This window comes from Pollicipes pollicipes, unplaced genomic scaffold, assembly GCF_011947565.3.
Source record: "Pollicipes pollicipes isolate AB1234 unplaced genomic scaffold, Ppol_2.1 Scaffold_3087;HRSCAF=3621_pilon_pilon_pilon, whole genome shotgun sequence".
Taxonomy (NCBI): Eukaryota; Metazoa; Arthropoda; class Thecostraca; order Pollicipedomorpha; family Pollicipedidae; genus Pollicipes; species Pollicipes pollicipes.
In genome coordinates, this window is record NW_023596225.1 from 46,681,437 (window position 1) to 46,703,943 (window position 22,507).

At 60.1% G+C, this 22,507-nt stretch overlaps 1 pseudogene; it reads left to right on the forward strand.

The window, feature by feature from the left end:
- The first annotated feature begins 1,021 nt into the window (after nucleotides 1–1,021).
- LOC119089531 (coronin-1A-like) overlaps nucleotides 1,022–22,507 on the forward strand; it is a 39,673-nt pseudogene continuing 18,187 nt past the window's right edge.

The following is a 22,507-nucleotide window of genomic DNA, read 5'->3' on the forward strand; positions in this document are numbered from 1 at the left end:
TGCAAGAAGCCTTCTGACTGACATGAGAGGTGACGGCCCAACTTGCGAAGGTCCTTCATATGACCTTCAGCCGGCCGTTTGAACAGGCTCTTTAGACCCTTCGGGCCCTTTATCCTTTCAATAAGGCCTTGACCTTTTCTTTTGAGGAACGCTACTGACGAACACTGCTCCTGATCGACCCGGGGCCCTCTCCAACACAAGACCCTCTGTTAGACACTGTGGATGCGCACAGTGGGCACACCGTGTTGGTATGGACCTGAGGGCCCACCTCCCAAGCAGCTACAAGGCCGGGGCCAGCGAGTTACATTGGTAGGAGCCCCTGAAGCTATTATGGACCCACAGTGCATAACACGGGATCCTGTGTTGGCAAGGACCCCAAGCAACCAGGGACGGTGGTCGATAAGGCCCGAAAAGGCGCCCGGAGGCCCACCGGAACCGACGATCAAGGACCCCATTGGAGGGCATTACGGCGTGAAGGGCTGGCTGTAGGTCACATAAAGGATCCCAGCCCGTAGGGTCGTGACCTGAAATATCAGTTGGAATGCCTCTTGCGCCGATTAAGGACGGCCTGAAACAATGCGGGGCTTGATGTCGGCCAGAGACCACCGCCAGCGAACAGTCGGCTCCGTGCCCCTGTGTCGTTACGGGGCCCACAGTGACTAACAGGGGGGCATGTGCCAGCAAAGGGCCCCTTTCTTCGATCTGGGCTGCGCGGGTCAGAGGGCCCCTCGCGTCAGGGAGAGGACCAATGTATGCTGTATTCCTCTGAGGGCCTCCGGATGGACCAGGGGACCCCACCCCCGTGTCGCCAGCTTGGCAGCCGGAAGGCACGTGCCCCCCGTGCCCCCCTCCCCCTCTGCCTGTGCCGCTGGGTAAGGAACAGACAGGATCAAGCAGACGATAACTCCAGGCGGATTCCCGGCTTAACTATGCGTTGATGAAATATCATGTAGATGGCGCTGGCGACGCACCACACCTCCCGGTTTCGCGCATCCAGACCAGCAATCATGAACGTTGCCCCGTGGATGAGTAGTCGGCCAACAAACAGTGAGGATGGTGGATGTCAGAAAGTGTGTGAAGCCAAAGGGTCGGGTAAGTGGAGCACGAGCTTTCCTGAACAGGAGGGTTGGGGGTCGCGAGCGAGTCAAAGGGGGGAGCGGTCGCGAGCGCAATGAACAGTGTGCTGCAATGTTACCATGTAAATGTGTGTATTTTGGTGCCTAGATAACGACGTCTTTCAGGGTGCGAGCTACGTGCTTGCTGCTGAATATTTGGTGTGGAAATAGGCGCAAATCGTCCTTACAATCGACAAAAACCATAAGCAAACTTAGTAATACGGCAATTAAGTACTTCGGCTAAGTTTGTTGTTAGCACCAACCTTTTTTGCTTCACTCTGCTATTCTAGCGTCCGTTGTGCCGGCGCTATCTGTCCTCGGACTCGAACGAGTCATCTGCGCCGAGCAGGCTTCGTCGCATGCGGTTGCCAGGTGTGAGACAGACCCGTGAGCCACGGCCGCCACGAGACAGACCCGTGAGCCACGGCCGTCAGGGACAGACCCGTGAGCCACGGCCGTCACGAGACAGATCTGTGAGCCACGGCCGTCACGGGACAGAGTCGTGAGCCACGGCCATCAGGAGACAGACCCGTGAGCCACGTCTGTCACGAGGCAGACACGTGAGCCACGTCTGTCACGAGGCGGATACGTGAGCCACGTCTGTCACGGGGCGGACCCGTGAGCCACGGCCGTCACTAGGCAGACACGTGAGCCACGGCCGTCAGTAGGCAGACCCGTGAGCCACGTCCGTCACGGGACAGACACGTGAGCCACGTCTGTCACGAGGCAGACCCGTGAGCCACGTCCGTCACGGGACAGACACGTGAGCCACGTCTGTCACGAGGCAGACCCGTGAGCCACGTCCGTCACGGGACAGACCCGTGAGCCACGTCCGTCACTAGGCAAACCCGTGAGCCACGGCCGTTACGCTCTGGATGTCACTAGCGTGGCCGCGGCATACACCTATCGCCGCCAGGTCTCCCTAGCACTGCAGACAGCTCTGCGCCACGGGGCGGCGGGGCCCTGGCTCGGGCCCTGTTAGCAGCCGCCCTGGTGTGGATGACCCTGGCTCGGGCCCTGTTAGCAGCAGCCCTGGTGTCGATATCACTGGCTCGGGCCCTGTTAGCAGCCGCCCTGGTGTGGATGACCCTGGCTCAGGCCCTGTTAGCAGCAGCCCTGGTATCGATAGCCCTGGCTCAGGCCCTGTTAGCAACGGCCCTGGTGTGGATGGTCCTGGCTCAAACCCTGTTAGCAGCCGCCCTGGTGTCGATATCACTGGCTCAGGCCCTGTTAGCAGCCGCCCTGGTGTGGATGACCCTGGCTCAGGCCCGGTTAGCAGCAGCCCTGGTATCGATAGCCCTGGCTCAGGCCCTGTTAGCAGCGGCCCTGGTGTCGATAGCCTTGGCTCAGGCCCTGTTCGCAGCAGCCCTGATATCGATAGCCCTGGCTCAGGCCCTGTTAGCAGCGGCCCTGGTGTCGATAGCCCTGGCTCAGGTCCTGTTAGCAGCCGCCCTGGTGTGGATGACCCTGACTGAGGCCCTGTTAGCAGCAGCCCTGGTATCGATAGCCCTGGCTCGGGCCCTGTTAGCAGCGGCCCTGGTGTCGATATCCCTGGCTCAGGCCCTGTTCGCAGCGGCCCTGGTGTGGATGGCTCTGGCTCGGGCCCTGTTAGCAACTGTCCTGGTCTGGATGGTCCTGGCTCAGACCCTGTTAGCAGCGGCCCTGGTGTGGATGGCTCTGGCTCGGGCCCTGTTAGCAACTGCCCTGGTCTGGATGGTCCTGGCTCAGACCGTTAGCAGCGGCCCTGGTGTGGATGGCCCGCGCGGCTAACGCGGCCAATAAAACGCGATCGATGATACCGCTGCTCCGTGCCCACCTGTACGTGCACACATGAAATGGGCATGAGCGGTGGGGGCACAGCTGGGCTGCAGAGGCCGAACTGGTCTGCCACGCCTCTGGGATTGGTTTGCTGATTTGTTGTCCGGAGCGTAGCAGCTCGGGAGCAATTTCGTATTGAATCCTTGTATCGCTACCAGTGGACCTTCGTACCGCTACCAGTGTACCTCTGCACCACTACCAGTGTACGTATACTGAGTACCGACTCAGAGCCGGCGCGGTTTGGGCGACATCGTCGCTGGTTCCTGCCAATTCATGCACAGCTCCAGCACCGGCGGCACCGGTGTGATCCCGACTGTTGATGTCGTGGCTCCCCCGCTTGAATACAGCATCGCCAATGCCCACCCGCTTACCGTTCGTCGCTGTCACTTCCCCGCAAAAGGAGGGGCCGTGGAGCCAGCGGACGTGACTCGAGAAGTTTTGCCTAATTGCCGGAAGTTTGTCGGCACTACGATGGCTACATGGCAAACATGTTTGGGTTTTTCAGTTATCCAGTGGAAGTCCTCAGGAGCTGGAGCCGGCTTTCATGCGGTTGTGCGTACGTCACCTCACCTCGGAGAGTAAACTGGATGTTCTGTCCACATTTTATGCTTCTCAGTGTGCGAAAATTAAGCACTTCGCTGTGGAGAACCAGACGTTAACAGCCATGGGCGATCTGTTCGTTCATCGCGTACTCCCCCCCCCCCCCCTCCACCCCCACTCCCCTAAACAAAGATGAGAAAAGGTCACCCACAAACCCGACCCGTTCGCTGCAGGCGTGTTCGTGGTTCATCCAGGCAACAACGCCGATCAATAATAAACTTAGCGGCTCATATCGATGGGCATGTGCATTAGATGCACGACTGGTCCGGTCCGCTGCCTCGCTAAGTAGTGAAACGGCACCGCTCTATTAACTTTTACTTCCAGCTTGATTCCAGCTATTCAATCAGGGTACGTGCACGAATCTGCAAGGCTCCCGCGTACCAGACCATGTCTAACGTGGGTTTAAGGAGCGCTGTTTCGGTCTGGTGGACTCTCCAGTGAAAGTGACCGTCTCGCCCACACTACGAGAGGACCGCTCGCGTAAAAACGTCCAGGTGAAATCCTACATGAGATGGCCGGCTTGGGACCCGACGCCCCATCCAGGTCTGGGGAAACTGCGGTGGGGGCCGGGGGCGGGCACGTGGGTCCGGGCGCTGCCGCCGCCCTCGCGTCACGGCACGCTTCACCGCCGCGCGAGTCGGCACTGCAGCAACCGTCGGCCGGTCGTCCCCGGCCCGGCCCGGCGCGGCGGGCGGACCGGGAGCCGGAGGGGTGCGCCCCCCCCCCCCCCTCCTCCTCCCTCCCCCCCCCTTCCTCCTCCCTCCCCCCCTTCCCCGCGATGGGTGTCAGGCGGTGCAGCCGCAAACGTCGTACGTCCGCAGCTGGCCGCTGACGCCGTCTGGGTCAGACGGACGGGTTGTACGGGAGCGGTGTAACAGTCCCCGTGACGGGGTGTGAACAGCGCGGTATCCGCCCCACCAGCCACACATGTGTCGGCGCCACCAGGTGGGACCACGCTGTGCCCCTCCCCTCCCTCCCCCCTCCCCCCCCCCCCCCGCTGCGCAGCCGCTTCCGTTTCCTCACGCAGGTGTCGCATGGGTGCATTGGCCTCCCGTCTGGAACGTGCAGTTCGCGATGGTGTCGTGTGTCCGTTTGGCTGCTTGTCAGTGTTTTTTTACGCGTTAATCGCAAGTGCGAAAATATTAAAATGTTGTTACAAGTGTGTGACGGCTTCAGATCCGGGGGTGAGCGTGTTGTTTCATTTTTGATGGGAAGGATTCTGGCCCGTTGGTAACGTTCCCTAAAACTGACAGAGCCTCTCACATCCAGTCGACACACAACAAGCACCGAGCCTCTCAGCTCCAACTTCACTCAAACAACGCCTCTTCGGACACCGCTAAACAGAGAACACATCGGCAATCGGGCGCCTCGAGCAGCGTCGTCCTCGTTTCTCGGTCGCACGGCCGGCGCCGATTTTCCGCTGTCCGCTGCCGGGGCCGCCAGCGAGGGAAGCGCGCGGTCTTCACGGCCGCTGTCGGCGCTGGACCGCCGCTAACCGCGCGCTGATGGGGCCCTGGCCGGCGCCCGCCTGTCCCGGATGCCGGCTCCGGACCGACGCGTTGTTTTTCTGCGTGCGCTGCCGCCGCCGGCTGTGGGACTTTCTGTCGCTTGACGGCCGGCGACGCCTGTTTGTTGTGCGGTGTTCAGTCGGTCGTGGGATCGCCGAATTACCTGTCCGTCTGGTGAAGTCTAGGACAGATATGTCATTAAAAGCCTGCTCTCTAGGTCACGGCTCCTTCGGCGGGGCTCGCGACGTTCGCGGCGAGCGAAATGAATGTCCGCGCGCGCTGAAGCCGACCTCAGGTGTGTTTAAATTAGATACGGCACTGCCGCTAGTCCAAACAGCAATCGTCTGTAATTTAAACAATGCTTTTAGAAGAGTGGACTGAGACACAAATATCGTGATACTTAAGGTCGTCGGAAGTTGGAGAAATCCATGGATCGAGCTAGACCGGATAGGGAGATCTCCAATCAGCACGAACTGGGATCTGACCGGAACAGAAGCTTGAGGGGAGCGAGTTCATTTGAATGGAATGAAAAATTCAATGGCAAGAAGTAGTGATCGTGCCAAACTGTGCGACGTTTGACAGTACATGTAAAGTCCAGCCGCAATATGATGTATTGCTTCGGGCGATTAGGAGAAATGGTTTTGTTGTGTGTGGCCGGTTGGACCCCATCGTTTTGGTTTTTTGTTTTGTTTTGTTTTTTGTTGAAAAGGCGGATTGGTTGGTGGATTGATCAAAGGAAGTGTGTTGGATTAGGCTGCAACCTGAAAATCAAAATTCGGAAAACGACTACGCTGTACTCTTTGTTTAAAACGGAACTGTTAGCAGGAACAATCCGATTACAGGGGTGGTCCGGAGGGCCCCACAGATTAGATTAGTCTATATATGGACCGGTCAGCGCGGATTAGGGTCTGATCAAGCACGGAGCTTGGCCAGAACGAATGAATTAGAACGGAGCTACAAGTCCTTTGTCACGTTATCACTTAAATGTGGATGATTTTGACCAGATTTGACATTTCACGTCAGGTACGTGTACTAAGTGACACATCGATTTAGATGACGCAGAAACCTTGATGTGTTGTAGAAGACTGAATCGCATGGGTTTGTGGATTTTGAAAATAACGGATTGCTGAGTGGATTTATTTTTTAACCGGTTACAACTATTGAATCCGGCTGGCCCATATAGTCCAAGATTGTAACGAGCTCTGCTATGTACTGTCGTGGATTGTTGATTTGGTGTCACATGGATGGGAAACATCAGAAACAGTAAGCTCTTTCTGTCCTAGTTACGTCTTTGCTGGTGCCTGAACCAATCAAACTTTGAATGGGGCCACGTCGAACGGATGGGATTCTATTCAACAATTTCCAAGCCGCTCATTTGCACTGGTGCTGAAGAAGTGCACCATCAGTGCATGCGCTGGTGCTCTGGCCGACTCTTCGGCGCAGTCGTGCATGTCTGAGCAGCGCCACGGGCGATTGCTTTCTCATTCTCTCTCCATTCCGTCCGATTTGCATTCTGCCCGGGCCGTGCTGCCAGCTCACTGTGCTTCTCTCCACGCCGGCGCGGGCCGCTGACACAGCTTCTCCCAGCAATGTGACCGGCGCGCCGCGGGCCACCGGAGCCTCTCTGACTCCGCCTGCTGGCCCGCCGCGTCGCCGCAGCTCTCCGCTGCGCCCTCCCCGCCGGCGTGTGCCCGAGCCTCGGCGACAGCTTCCTCTCAGTCCACGGTCTCTGCTGGCAGCGAGAGGACAGTTTCTCCTCAGTTGCGCGGACTGAACGACAGGCCGCTGTCATCTCCTCCCTGCCGGTCTGTCTCGCTGACTGCTGTCAGAAGCCGCGCCGTCCACTCTCTCCTCCGGAGGTGGCCTGCCGGGCGACGGGTGACAGCCCTTCTCTCCATCCCGCCCGCCCGGCCGGTGGCCGGTGTCGGCCCGCTGTCCAGGGCTGCAGGGCCCCTGGCCGGCCGCCGGTCGCTACAGGGCGAGCCGCTGTCACGACAGCGCGAGCCGGGGCCCAGGTGCCGGGCGACGGGTGACAGCCCTTCTCTCCATCCGGTCCGCTCGGCCGGTGGCCGGTGTCTGCCCGCTGACCCGGGACTGCTGCGCTGTCTGTGACCGGTCGCGGTCACGACAGCGCGAGCCGGGGCCGAGGTGCCGGGCGGCAGGTGTCAGCCCTCGTTCCATCCCGCCCGCCCGGCCGGTGGCCGGTGTCGGCCCGCTGACCCGGGACTGCTGCGCTGTCTGTGACCGGTCGCGGTCACGACAGCGCGAGCCGGGGCCGAGGTGCCGGGCGGCAGGTGTCAGCCCTCGTTCCATCCCGCCCGCTCGGCCGGTAGCGGTGTCTGCCCGCTGTCCCGGGCTGTAGGACCCGTGGCCGGCCGCTGGTCATTGCAGCGTGAGCCGGGCACAGGTGCCAGGTGGCAGGTGGCAGCTCCCCTCTCCATCCCGCCTACTCTGCTTGTGGCCGGCCTCTGCCCGCTGTCCCGGGTTTCAGGGCCCGTGACCGGCCGCTGGTCACGACAGCGCGAGCCGGCCCCAGGTGCCGGTTGGCAGGTGTTAGAGTGGTTTCTCTCGTCGGACGCCGGGGGTCGGCTCGGCGGCTTAGCCAGGTGCGGCCCTCCGCACAGGCGCTCACGGCGAGCAGACCGGGGAAGAGGTGCCACAGCGACCGGAGAGGAGGTGCCACAGCGACCGGAGAAGAGGTGCCAAGGCGAGCAGACCGGAGAAGAGGTGCCACAGCGACCGGAGAAGAGGTGCCACGGCGACCGGAGAAGAGGTGCCACAGCGAGCAGAGCGGGGAAGAGGTGCCCCAGCGACCGGAGAAGAGGTGCCACAGCGAGCAGAGCGGGGAAGAGGTGCCACAGCGACCGGAGAAGAGGTGCCACGGCGAGCAGACCGGAGGAGAGGTGCCACAGTGTCACAGGTCTCGATCAACGGTCATCAGCACGTCATCCAAATCTGAATTAACATGGCCTATGCATGTTTGGGGGCGTGAGAATGTGCTATGCCTCCTCCGGATACGCCACTGGTTCTTGCCGAAGCTGGCTGCTCGTGGTTCACCGGTAGAACGTATTCTGGAATTATATTCGTCAGAATCGGTCAACCAGGCACGCCGGAGATAATCCGCAAAATAATTTAAACGGGCGGAAGACCACCTCATGGCTTTGTTTCTCAGTCGCGGAAACCTTAAATTTACGCAGCGCTATTATGTATGAGCTCTTTCGTGGCAGATCCTATGCTACATATGATGGAGCTCAAAAATGCAGAGCACGGGGAGTGGAAGCTTGCGGCACAGGGATCTGGAAAGACACACGTTACCAGTAGGATGGACCACATATTTTGGGGGAGAATATGTCCTCTTAAAGTTACTGTCTAAACCCATATTTCCTGTAGTATGTAAGTCTCTTTTCTGCGCATACAGTCCAAAAAAGTTGTACTTTTATCTACAAATAAATATATATATATATATATATATATATATATATATATATATATATATAAATGCTGCCGATTCTTCCACCTTACATGTCCATTTGCCATGTTTATGTGTAATGGTACAGTGGGATGAGCCTGGGTCTGACCTTTACTACATTAGGCGGTCATGGTCTCATTTTGGCCCGGTCTGGCTATGCTTCCTCGTAAAAACCACGTCAGATCACGGCACATTTTATAACCCAGGCCGTTCTTCTGAAGTATGGCAAGTCCGATTCCAGTCCGACCCGACTGTTCTAGATTGTTAACCGCAGCACAGTTGCGTCCGTTCCATCTTGGCCGGGTCGGTTTAGCGGTGTCGAAGCTGGCGGTGGCGGTCTGGGGGACGGTCCGTCACACAGTCCACTGACCTCCGCCTCGGCCGGCGGTCGGCGCCACCCTGCGGACATCTGCTGGGGTGCGGTGAGCTGCGCCCCGCGGCGGCTCCGCCGTGCCCGGCCGCGGTCACCGGCAGGTGCCGGACCGGGCGGCGGCGGGCTCGACCCCAGACCGCGGTCGGCGCCGGCCGCAGACCCGGCCCAAGCCGCCGGTCGGCCGGCTCTCTCCGCGCCGGTCGTTCTGCGCCGGCCGCAGACCCGGCCCGAGCCGCCGGTCGGCCGGCTCTCTCCGCGCCGGTCGTTCTGCGCCGGCCGCAGACCCGGCCCGAGCCGCCGGTCGGCCGGCTCTCTCCGCGCCGGTCGTTCTGCGCCGGCCGCAGACCCGGCCCGAGCCGCCGGTCGGCCGACTCTCTCCGCGCCGGTCGTTCTGCGCCGGCCGCAGACCCGGCCCAAGCCGCCGGTCGGCCGGCTCTCTCCGCGCCGGTCGTTCTGCGCCGGCCGCAGACCCGGCCCAAGCCGCCGGTCGGCCGACTCTCTCCGCGCCGGTCGTTCTGCGCCGGCCGCAGACCCGGCCCAAGCCGCCGGTCGGCCGACTCTCTCCTCGCCGGTCGCTCTGCGCCGGCCGCCGGTGCGATGTTGCCGTCACCGGCGACCGGAGAGGCTGGACCCCGTCGTTGGGTGAGCGGGCTGGAAGGCGGGCTGAGGGTGGGTAGAACTATGGTGAGAGGGCTAAGGCGAAGATCGCAGAGCCATGGCGAACGAGCGAGCTGAGGAGAGGACCGCAGAGCCATGACAAGCGAGCTGAGGAGAGGACCGCAGAGCCATGGCAAGCGAGCCGAGGGGAGGACCGCAGAGCCATGGCAAGCGAGCTGAGGAGAGGACCGCGGAGTCATGGCAAGCGAGCCGAGGGGAGGACCGCAGAGCCATAGCGTGCGAGCGAGCTGGCGAAAGGACCGCAGGGCCATGGGGAGGGAGCTAAGGAGATGACCTCAGAGCGGAGCTGAGCGGCGTCAGAAGCTGCTGGGAGACCCTGAACTGACCGGGGCAGCAACAGCAAACGAACAGTGGCGGCTACATGAGGCTGGAAGGGGCCTCAATCACCACGGCCGGTGAAACAGAAGGCTCAAGACCATGATGGAGAGCTGGAGAGGCTCAAGCGTTGTTATGTTCCGTCCAATGAAAGGCTGCGTCCCAATTTTCCGCTGTGGCGCGGAGTTTCATCAGTGCTCAGCGTTTGTTCACTCCGCTCGCTCCCCATCCGTCGCGTGCCACCATCAATTTGCCTTCTACAGATGTCTTGTTGATGGACTGAAGGCACGGCACTCAGAGAACGCGCCGCAAGGAAATGTTTACCGCGGCTCGAGGTCTGTTTAGCGCTGTGACTAAAATAGCTCCCACGAGCCCTGGCTTCAAGCAGCTGATGAAACAGCAGCGATCCTGCGACACGTGAGCCAACGCTCTGACGCACCTGGCCATGCAGCTTCCCATAGCCGTAGTGTCTCGTCCAGCGCTGCGCCGACTTCAGGTCGTAGCCGAACGATCTGTGGGCGACGGGCGCCGGCCGCGCACCGGGCTCCAATCTATGGTCGTGAGCACGCTATTGGGGCACTCAGATCGATCCCTACCCGCCGGAGGGTAATTACCTCCGAGGGTACCTGGGCCCGACGGTCATTAGCGTGGCGGGCTGTCACGTGACCTGCCGCCGTCCCTCGCGGTCGGGCGTGAAGCGGCGCCGTGCGTCACCTGTCGGCACAAAAACACGGCCCGCGTCCCGCCTGCCGCCGCTCGGCCTGCGGCCCAGCGCTGACCGAGCGGCGGAGGAGCCACTGACCTGGCCGAGCGGCCGAGGAGCCGCTGACCTGGCCGAGCGGCGGAGGAGCCACCGACCTGGCCGGGCGGCGGAGGAGCCGCTGAGCCGCCGACCTGGCCGAGCGGCGGAGGAGGCGCCGACCTGACCGGGCGGCGGAGGAGCCGCTGACCTGGCCGAGGAGCGGCGGAGGAGTCGCTGACCTGGCCGGGGAGCCGCTGACCTGGCCGAGCGGCGGAGGAGCCGCCGACCTGACCGAGCGGCGGAGGATCCGCCGATCTGGCCGCTCACGTGTGACCGGGCGCGGGTCGACGTCACCGGCGAACTCTTGGCAGGTTACAGCGTCTCGTGATCTGCCAATGCCCGGTGACCGATGGCTCGTCATCAGCTATTGATCACCGGTTGCGAATCAGCATTAGCCGCCAGTTATAAGTCTACTTGCATCAGTTGTCGTCACTCGCTAGTCAACGAGTCGCAGGCCTCTAATATTGCCAGTCCCGGACTCCCCACCACTCGACCGCTCCGAGTCTTTGGGCGCCGAAGACGAGTTTCTGCTCGTCATCACGCGTCAGTGGTTACCAGCCAATCACCAGCCAGTGCCCGCGAGTCATCGTCGCCGACCATACGCCGCGATCGGTCGCCGACGGTCTTTCATGAGTCGCTGGTCGGCCATCAGCCGATGGCGAGTCGCGAGTGGCCGAGCCCGGAAGCCTGGCCGCGACGTTCCCACCGCCGCTGGCCGCCCGGAAAGACTGCCGTCGCCCGCCCGGACGGACCGACGCGCGCGGAAGCGACGGCGATAGCGTGGGACCGGTCGAGAGCGTGCAGCCCGCCCGGAGCTCTAGCTGCCGGCCGCCGCTCCAGCCGCGCTCCTGCATCGTAAAGGCGCTGGACGCCGAGCCACGGGCCGCGCCTCGGGCTTAATGGCGAGCACGGTCAGCATGCTGCTACTTTCGCCGTGATCCGTGCTGATTATCACCGAGGTGCTACCTTCGGGTAGCACTGTGATATTTTCGCGGCGATGACTTTCCTCCAAAAGACGTTTGGTGGCTTCTCGTAGTTTTGGTGACTGCTAATTAAAGTCCAAGTTTTTGGTGGCTGAGACGCACCTTAGGAGCCCAAAGCCGCTTCAAGGAATACAAAGCCCCATTCATGACACGAGGCATAATAATTTTCGATTTATGGTTACCAAGATCTCACGTTTTGAAGCTCAGTGCAGCTCATGTGCGGCGTAGTTCCCACAACGTTCGACGTCATTGAAAAAATTGGACGCGCCGAAAGACATTACTCTTCTCGCCATGATACTCTTGCGGAGCCTTGGTCTTGATGGCTGATAACAGCGCTTCTAAGTTTGGCAGCACGTTAAAGGGCATTCTTGAATGTGACACCATTGTTCATAGCAGTGCGCGGAGACCATTGGAACAAAACATTGCGGAAGTGGCAATGCTGCTTTAATAATCCCAGAATGTTTGCCTCATTTGGCTAGAAATGAATCTGGAACCTTCTTTCTCAAGCCTCTTGACAGATTATCTTGCACAATCGGTTTCCGCCATGTCGCTTGCAGATTACACGACAGCACCCATTTGCGCCGCTTCTGTGGGAGGCGTCGACCTCCACTATTAAGTGTCAAAAGCTCTGGCGCATCCGGGGCAGGCCCTCCATAGCATGTGTGCCTCGGTGCGCTCGACCCCGAGTCAGAGTCAGAGTGGACCAGAGTCGCCGGTCACTGTCACCGCCCGGCTGGGCGCCGACCTCGTCAGCTCCCCTATCTTATCAATCTTGTGACACTGCTGCAATGCTAATAAGGACAGCCGATAAGCGCCGTCATAACTGGCCGTGTTATGGCAACGCTGCAGACGCTATCGGTCTGCGTTTGTTCAGTGGTCGGTGCCCACGTCGCTTAGCGCTGACCTCTCGGCAGTCCGCTTGTTGCTGAGTGCGGGTCATACGAAGAAGGGCGCTGTTTGTGTGTGTGGCGGAGCGGCTGATGTCCACTGCACAGTCATGACCTATGACGCAGATACGCTCTTGTGTCAGCGGCGCTCGCTGCGTGATTCTGGCCGTTTAGGCTGTCGTTAGCTGTCATTGAACGCTGCCATACACAGAAGCGATCAGCTGTTGGGGTCAGTCACGTCCCGACCCAGCCCGCAAGTGCAGATCTCGTGTTCAGGAGCAGATTGTAAGATCCGTTCGTCATAATCACTGTTAAACGGTCCGGCCAGATCAGCCTCGGCATGGTGCGGTGAAACCATTTGGCCTCAGGCAGACCCCACAACCTGCGAGAAGCGTTTTCCCTCGAACTAGATCAGGGCCACCCGCGCGAACTGCCCGCCCGCCTGGTGGGTCAGGTCGGACACCAAACGCAGCCTGTCCAGCCGGCCTATCCAGCTACGCCGTCAGCTCCGGCAGGGATCCCGGCCGGCAGCGGTGCCTCGTGTCAGCTGACCGATCCATCACGGCTGACGGTGCCGCTCTCCCTCCACCCGTCACGCGGCCGCCAATCCGTCATGTTTACAAAGAGCGGGCCGACCCAGGCCGCGCCTCCGTCGCCGGCCGGCGCGCGTGAGTCAGCTGACGGACGCGTGACGTCACCTGGCTGGTGACGTCACACGGCACGGGGCTCCGCCCGGCGCGCGCGGCGCGGCCGCTGCTCAGTCGCGGACGCGCTGCTGGAGGGGTGGTGTGGGCTGGGGAAGGGTGTTGTGACGGCGACGCCACGCGCGCCGGCAGACCGACAGACGGACGTCGATGTCGGACGTGAGTAGCTCTCATCGGCTAGCCGGAGCTGGACGCGCCGGCGGACCGACGGCATGTGAAACAACACCTTGGAGGGGTGTCCGTGCTACGCTCTTCATCAAGCTCGCAGGGCGTAGGGAGCTGTTACGACCCTTGTATGCTCATCGTTCTTTCTTGGTGCGACGATGCACTCAAGTGCAGCACGACGTCCGTTACGCATTCGTGGAAAAGTATCCGGTGCATTACACGCCCGCCCGCATGCGTGCGCGTCTTGGTGGCAACTGCTATGCATTTTGATGGACACGAGACTCACTCCTAGCACGACAGATGACGAAAAGTCGCTCGCTTTTCGCGACGCTACGGCTTTTGCGTGCTTGACAAGCACAGGCGGCTTCACTTGACACATGGCCGCTAAAACATTCAGCACCATTGAACCGTCACGCCCCCTCCCCTCCCCCTCCCCATCCCATCCAGCCTGCACGGGCGCATCTCATCCCGCGAGCCCTGCCGTGCAGAGGACGCCGTGTGTTGCCGTGACGTGACGGCCTGTGACGTCACGACTGCCGTTAGCTGTGCTGACCGCGCTGACTGGTGACCGGTGTACGGTGGCGGTCCCGGGAGAGCGACGGCCTCTCCGCTGGCCCGCTGTCCGGCCGGCCGGAGCAAAAAATCAGGCCGGTAGCCCGTGTCGTCGGCTCACCAAGGACGGCTGTCCAGCTGGCAGGCACGAGGTGTGGAGGTCCAGCGTTGTAACGAATTGCAGCCACAACGCTGTCTCACAGCCGCGGTGCCGGTTTTGTCGCGCGGGTCCACGGCTTGCGCTGGCAGCAGCCGGGGGGGGGGGGGGGGCGGGCCTGTATCTGCAGTCATGCAGCTGGATGTACGCTTCGACCTACTTGCGGGTGTCTCGCCGTTGAACCGTGCAAATCCCCACCGGGTGTACCTCCTCTGAACGCGGATGAACGTGCTCTGATGACCGCGGAGGTGACCGCGATCTCGTGCGGCGGCTTTCGGACAGCAGTCTGACCGGTGTGACCCTGACCGGCCACCGCGCAAAAACTGCCGCCGGACCCGCCGGGCTTGTCGCTGGCAGACGCGGCCAGATCGAAGGTGTCGACACGTGTTGTTGGCCGCCGCTCCAGTGGGGTCAGGTGTTCGCGAGCGACGCTCCAGGGAGCTCTGTCTATAGGTCAGCTGCCTCTCCTGGGTGGGTAATTAGTGTGGCCTTGGTGAAGTGTATGGCCGAAGCTAATTGGCGCTCGGTGGCCGTAATTGGCTTTACCGGCCAACTAGAGCGGTAAGTGAGCATCTGGCCACTGCTAACTTGAATGCTGGTGATGGAACGCGAAGAACAGGAAAACTCATTTGCCCAGCTCGTGCCAACCACGGCGACCAGCCTCCTCCTGGCCCGACTGGCGAAGCTTCCGCGCGGCTGACGCTGTAGGTCGTCCGGAGCGCGGGGCCTCGGGTCGGGGCCCTCCGGCGGCGCCCGCGGTGACAGCGCCGTCACGTCGCCCCGCAATTGATGACCGTGGGAATGGTGTTCGTGACTCGGATTCGGAGCCGGTACTCTCCGCGCGCCGCAGCTGTGGACAGACGGACGGCATCGAAAGTAGTGCGCCGCGCTGCCGAGGCTGGTGCCGACACGGAACAATCCGAAAGTAGAGGCATCAGGGCTAGAGGAGCAGGTATACGGACGATCATTTGTCATTGTCTTTTCTGCCCGACGTCTAAACGACAGTTCTCTTTACGGAGTGAAAACTTAACGCTCATAAAAGGAGCAACTAACTTCTACCTTGTCTGGTATCAGGCTGAAGCTTGTAGAGAGGCTTGTAAGCCACAGTCGGTAAATATTCATACAAAAACCATGCGACCAATCCATTCACCAGGGAAGATGACACTTGTCCGAACAGAACCTTTATCAAAGACGCGAACGTTGTGTTAAAAGCTATTCGACGTTATGGCGAATGCTGTCGTTTCTGCCCAGGCTACATGCTGCTTCGCTGTGGCCGCTGGGATGAGGACAGCGAGCGTGATGTCTTCTCAGGGGTTCCATACCTCCCTGTTTGTAAAGCGATGGCGTTTGCTAAGGTGGCCTTTACGCGGCCTGCACACGGGCGCTTGCTTCACAGACTGGTGGCCGGTGTTATCGCCTCTCTCGCTGGCTTTCATGTCTGCCTGAGGTGGACCGCGCTTTGTTTGGTTTTCGTCAACAAGCAGAGCAACGTGTTTTCGAGGTTTTTGCCTCGCTGCGAAGAAAATACGCGGATAGCGTGGATTTTACAAGCAGGCAGATGATTAAAAACCAACAGACAATTTTTGCTGGCTGCGGTCATCCAGAGTCATCCCACTGATTCCAGTTTGACTTGTATGCCACAAATATCGGAGATGTCTGATTGGCAGCAGCAAGTCAAGCAGGAAATCAAGAAAAAATGATCGCGCACTTCCCCTCAATGAAACTAAGACAACTGCTTTCACCAACGTGTCCCTGTAGTCGGCATCTGGGTGATGAACCTTTGAGAAGTGTAGGCCTGGTCTTCGGCTGCTGCGAATGGGTACTCACGCTGACCGGGCCAGTGCCCCACATTGAGCGGGCCCATCGCTCCGAGCCACGGTAAGCGTCACTGCGCTGTCAGTGAGGCTGGTGGGCCTTGACACACCGAGACGGCCGCCGCTGCGCTGTTTTGCCGGCCGGGCAGACACCCACACACGACTCAAACCCAACGGCCCTGGACTGCGGCAGCGAACGCGGTAGGAAACCACTGGCGGCGAATGGGATCACCTGCTGGGCTTCCGGCGCGGGCAACGCGGGGCCCCCGCCCCCCCCCCCCCCACCCCCAAAAAAAACACCAAACAAGCCGCCAGCTCCCGGACACTCTGCCTGACGTGTCGTAAAGTCTGTCGTTACACATGCATCGGCGACTGTCCCGTCTTTCCTGCTGTTTCCTTCGGCGAGTTGCCAACAAGAGCGCTGTGGGTAGTCGTCGGTGGCGCGCTGCCATGTTGTCAGGATGGACACTGCAGGTTAGGATGACGAATCACGCAATCGCCTGTTGACACTGTCGATTACAGAGAACCACCTACCTAAGGACGCCGTGACTGAATGATAGGCTGTCGGGCTGTCCCACGCTGTATGTGCAAGATCGTACTGTGCGATGATTTGTTAGTAATTCAGTACCGGTTCGTTATTGACTCACTTAAGCATGTTTGGCGCTAAAGAATGCAACGCAAATTACCTTCGCCACGATGAACCCAACTTGCTCCGAGTGGGTGATGAATTCGGTCATGACATGGATCCTAGTCAGCTACGAGTTCTGCGTTCTATCGCTGACTCATTAGCTTGTTCGCTGGGCGCGGAGTATGGCCTCCGCAGAGTATTAGACGAGCCACCGGTAACCCTTCACTACCGGCCCCTTCTCTGACCCGTATGTGGGTTCTGCCGGTCACCGCCGTCCCATGCGCCGCTCGGCTGGCGCGGCCGCCTCTCCCCGTCCGGCGGCCTCTCGGTGTCGGCCCCGTCTGGCCGTGTTCTGATGTCCTAACCCGTCAGCGCCGCGGCCTCTCCGTCTGGGCGCCTCCCGGCTCCTCACGCCCCCCCCCCCCCCTCCCCCTCACGTCGCGGACATGCTAAGCGGCTAACGGTGGGCGGTCGGCGGCCGGCCGCCTGCTGGACGGGCGCCGCTGCTAACCCAGATCGGGCCGCGCCATCTGTCGCCGCCGCCCGCCGCCGGCCGGCCGACCGCGGTCCGGTGCCGTCCCGCTGGTCCGGCGCCGAACAGTTACCGCTCGACCGGGCGCGTGGGTGGCGTCGGCAACGGCGGGCGACGGTCTTGAGCGCGCCCAGCCGCGAGGACTTAGTCAAGTGCTGGTGCCATCGGGGAGCACCCATAAGGCGTCAGCTCGCTTCAGCAACGTCTGCTTAATCCTTTCTCATAATTCTCTCACAATTTCATCCCTTCTCCTCGTGGTTTAAAAATGCGGAGTGTGTTCACGATGTTGAGGCCAACACATCGCTTGTGATAAAATCACCGAGACCTTCAGAATACTTAGCTTGGGGCGTGGAGTCTATGAGCCGGAAAGACACCTGCTGGTCACGGTCAGCTGTTTGCAACAAACAGGGCGTGTCGATGACGTTGCTGCCAATACGCCGGCAGAGGTCGTGGTCGGGCTTGAATAGGCTGAGAGGAATAACCGGGCGTCCGAGCTGAACTTCAGACCTGACGCTCTGTCGAACTACAGAACAGCGACGCGAAAACTACCATAAAGCAAATGCTGTGATCGAGCCTGCTCCATCCAACAGACCTGGCATTCTGTTGGCTGTGTTTGTGATGTCAGCACACAGTTACTGTGTGCTGAAGCTATTCTGTAAGCTAAGCTAAACAGAAGCGCGGAGCTATTTCCTAACGTACAGTGCGGCAAAAGCACGAGAACGACGCTCAAGCTGGTGATGCGACGCCAGTCTACCGATCACCTCACGCGCCGTCCTCTCGCGCGCGGCCGACGCACCGGCGCCCCCGATGACCGCTCCTCGGCTCGCCGCTCCCGCCTGCCGCCGGGCCAGGCCACCCCGCGGACCCCGCCGTCTCGGGCCGGCTATGTCTCCCGCCAGGAGCGCGCCACCGCACGTGCGGGCGCCCAGATCCCCGCCACCGCGTCTGCCACGCCCAGATAAATGAGCTGATAGTCGGCCGTCGCTGCCGGCGGCCGTCAGAGGTCCCTGTGTCGGCTCCGACGCCACATTGCGCCAGCGCGGGCGCGCGCGCGCGTGTGGGCGCCGGCGGACGCGGCGGGAGCTCGCCGGGCGGGTGTAAGGTTACCGCGCTGTGGACCGTGCGCAGAGGCCTGCGTAGAGCGCTCCGCGTTTACGCCCCGTCGCCCGCCAGCTATGCCGGGCAACAAAATCCGGGATGAGAGCATCGGGAGCCCGTAACTTTGAACAATGCTTATACATTACGGGATTCTTTACTGGTTCATTCGGTAGCTTTTGTCTTGCTGCGATTGTTCTCTTTGGGGTGAGACAGAGACGCGTGCACGATGAGACGTCCTCCGACACCTTGAGACGTTCTCAAGACGAAACTTGGCGCCTTGCGACGTGCCCGAATGGAGGCGGGAAACGCCGATCATCTTCGTAATGACAGTGGTTTACTTCATGCATTGCGGGGAAGGAGACGCGCAAAATTGTGAGATGTCATGTGCAAATGATGTGCTGGATTGAATGCTTATCTTTGAAATAAGAAAGCCAGCTGGATCTAGAAAATACTGATACTTAAAATTTTAACAGGAGAAATATATTTGAAGTGTATTTCCCCAAGCCGTCAGCTGGGCTTCAGTTTCCCACGCCGGGATGTGACGCTAGGCTCGTCGAGGAGCAAACAACGCCGGCTCAGCCCACAGGCTAGCCTGAATTACCCATCCCATGGGTGCAGAGGAGGGGGAGGGTGTATTTTGGTCGGTGCGTTTGACCGCGATGTGACCCGAATCCCCTGCAGCGCGTGTCGCGTCCTGTTCGGAAACCTACGTTTTGGTGCACAGTTCGTTCTTGACGAGGACACCGACACTGACTCTGACACCAACGTAAACGTCTTTGGTCTGTGATTCACTGGGCGAGATTCGTTCATTCACAAGTCTATCTCTTCACAAGAAGACCGTTCGCGGCTGTAGGAGATGGCGACACTGGGTCCGGAGACTGAGGTCGGATCGCCAGCCGCTCGTGCCTGGGCTGCCTGTAACCGACCTCGCGACAGCGGCAGCGGGTCCCGACGGAGCTGCTCGCCTCGTGCGTTGTTTGCGTTTTTTGTGCTTGTTCCACCGCTCAGCTGGCCAAGGGAAGATCTTGTTTGGTTGAGCTCAGTCTATCATCTCCAGCAGCGGGTTGTTTGGCTACTACATCAGTCACCGCTGCCGTGTGTGCGTGTCCCCTCGGGCGCACCGCGCGTTGTCTGTCAAGATTCTCCCGCCCGGGAACCGCTTGTTTTCAGGCCACAGCTCTGGTCACAAAGACATCCGTTAATCACCCAGACACCGACAGGTGGTTGCGGCTTACATTACGTGGTATTCCGTTTGTTTCGGGGTGCTTTCCCGTGCTGGAACCATCAGGCAACAATGTCTCATTATGGCCAACTGTTCCACAGCTTAAACATAACAATTCGGGTGGTCCAAACAAATGGTCCTCACAAATGCTAGAATGTAGAACGTGAACAACAGAGCACTCGTCGGTCATATGCACACCGTTCTCCATTCGCTGGCACGATCCTCGATGGACCGGCGTCAAAAATTCCCGTCTAGCGTCTCAACAGTGAGTTTAATTACCCTCGACCACGCATCATACAGATTATTACCATCATATAGATTCTTACCATCGATCACATAGGGCGTTGGAAAAGTGCCCAATGGGTTCCACTGAATCATCCCGTCGATTATTATGCGCACTGCACTTGCGGATACAGTTGCAGCGGGGCGTGCACATTGCACCCATTCCGCCGTCTGGTGCCGTACCGCTCGGTATGCAGGGTGACATCCATGAGGTCACGAGGTCAACCGGTTCATTGCGAAGCCATCTGCCGGCGCTCGCGGCAGGGGAGAGGAGAAGAAGACCTGTCACCTGTTGCAGTGAGACCAGATGGATCGAATTAATGTGTCCACGACAGCTCTCACGTGTGGGAAGCTTACTGAGGCGCGGCTAACCTTGGATTTTATAGCAAACCACATTTTCTCAGCTTTTTCTTGTCCCTCGTCGGGCCCTCAAGACCGCTCTGGGGTATTGGTGCTAAAAGACCGCATTGTATCCCAAGAAAAGGAAACTGAGAGATCGCTGAGAATCTGGCCTCAAAGCTTCAGTTGTGTTTGACGTGAAATTAGTGCCTGAACCGGTGAGGCCAGCCCATCCGCCTTGCTGTCCTCATCCACGCTTTATGCGGAGTTCCTGCAATGCCGTGTTCATCTTGTGCATCAATCAGCTGATCTATATAAGCTGCATTCATCAGCCATGAGCGGGCTTAGGTGCCTACTCGAGCGCCTGCACACACCCCGAGGATTCCTGTGCCTGCCCGGGGGTTCCTGTGCCTGTGCGGGGGGGGGCTGTTCCTATGTGGCCTGTGGGTCCTGTGCGAGAATCGGCAGCGGAGGACTTCCCAATGCATGCGGTCTTGCCCCACCACTTCTCTCCGCTCCCTTGCATCCCACGGTCCTGAAATGGTCACTGAAGGCCGAAAGGGCTCTAATCCAAACCAAGCAAAAGGGACCACTCCAGTCTTTACGTTTAGGGACGGGGGGGGGGGGGGGGGGGGGGGGGTGATCATGTGGGCCATGACCCACGCTTTTCCGTTGAAGTTTAAGGAATGCCATGTCATAATGCACGGAAAATGACCTTCAAAAGCGGGGTTGTTCCATCTCTTTTTAGCAGCGTTCTGACAGCCCTGCATTGATCTCGTTTCCACGACAGTGATCGCGGTATGGCAGAGGTCATTGTGTTAGCACGAAACTTATCACTGAGTCATGAAACCGGTCGCATCAACACCAAACTGATGACAGGACCGTATGACTAACCTTGGCATGATGGGACCGTCTCGTCAGTTAACTGATTCGCTGTCACGGAACGGATGACGTCACCATGAGACAGATGACGTCACGACGTCAGAAAATGTTATTACAGTAATGATAAACTATTTTATGATTGGGCATGCTAACGCGGTCATGAGATGGATGACGTTACGGGACTGGTTATGTCATTACGAGTCTGATCGCGTCATCGTCGACAAAGCGTCATCAAGGAATCCATCGTGAAGTCATAATATGGATCACGTGACCATGGTGTTCACGTGACCATGATAATGCACTGATCGCGCCATCTGAACGGAAGATTGCACAGATGTATTTGGACAAAGGGAATGTCGCAAGGGGAGGAAACCCCGAGTAGCCTGACCAGACCCAGACGCGGCTCAGTCCCACGCGCCGGTGGGACTCAACAGCGCGGAACGTGAACAGGGCAGACAGACGTGTCTGAGCGGTGCTGAACTTTGGACTCCACCTTTCGTGAAAAGGTCTGGCGATCAATTTTGGTTCCGGTGCACCTTCTCTGGATGGAGAAAGTCAACTGGGCCAGTGTTACGTGCCCGTATGGTACGTCGCCACAGCTAGCCAGTCGTGCTCCCAGCCGCACGTGCCCACCCCGACATGGCCTGTTGACCCGATCGGCCGGACCGGCTGACTCAGCCGGTGCGTGACGCACAACGCTGCCACACCCGCCCGGACCGGCCGCCTCGGTCCGGCGGCCGTGCCGCCTCCGGCGCCGCGTCGGCCGTCGGCTTCGACGGGGTCGCCGCCGTCGCCGGCGCCAGTCAGCCGGCGGCCGGGGCCGCGCTGGGAGCGGAGACGGTGCCGTGGCGGCGGGCCGACATGGCGGCCCCGCCCCTGGAGCGGAGCGGCACGTTCTCGGAGGTGAGCCCGCGCCGGTCTGCGCCGCCCGACTCTGTCGGCCCGCAGAGGCGTGCTCCGGGGAGCGAGGGAGCATTGATCAAACCGCGTGGCCGCTGGCACCCCGCCTCCGCTGCTGCCGCTGCCGCCGCCCCCGCTGCTGTGGCCGGGTCACTGACCGGGGGGTGTGGCCGCGCCGCGAACGGGTCAAGGTCACGCCTCGTGTGTCACCTCGTCTCGGTCACGGTCCGTGATTCGACGAGGACATCGGGGCGGTTATCGCTGCGGCAAAACTGCCGGCGCCGCCGCGTCGACCCGCCGGAATCGATACTGGCCGGAGGGCGGGTTTGGCGGGGTCGGGCCGCCCGGCGGGCTCGGGCGGGGTCAGTCTCTGCCGAGCGGCCCCTGCCGCTGCCCGGCGCACGCGCCGCGTCCCGGCCGGGGGCGGGTGTTTGTGTGAACCAGGAATGAAACGGCGCTGAACGAGTCGAAATGTGTCAGCACCGGGTGGCTGAATGGAACAGGTGTTTGCTGCTTCAGTTGGTTGGTGCTGTGGAGACCTGAATGGGCCTTGTTATGTGGCCAAAAATAATACGCATTTATGCCAGCGTAATAAAATTGTCGGAAATCAACATCGTGGAACTAAACGAACTCGCGCCCCATTGCGGCACGCTCTTATTATCACAGGAGCCCGCCCGAATCGCT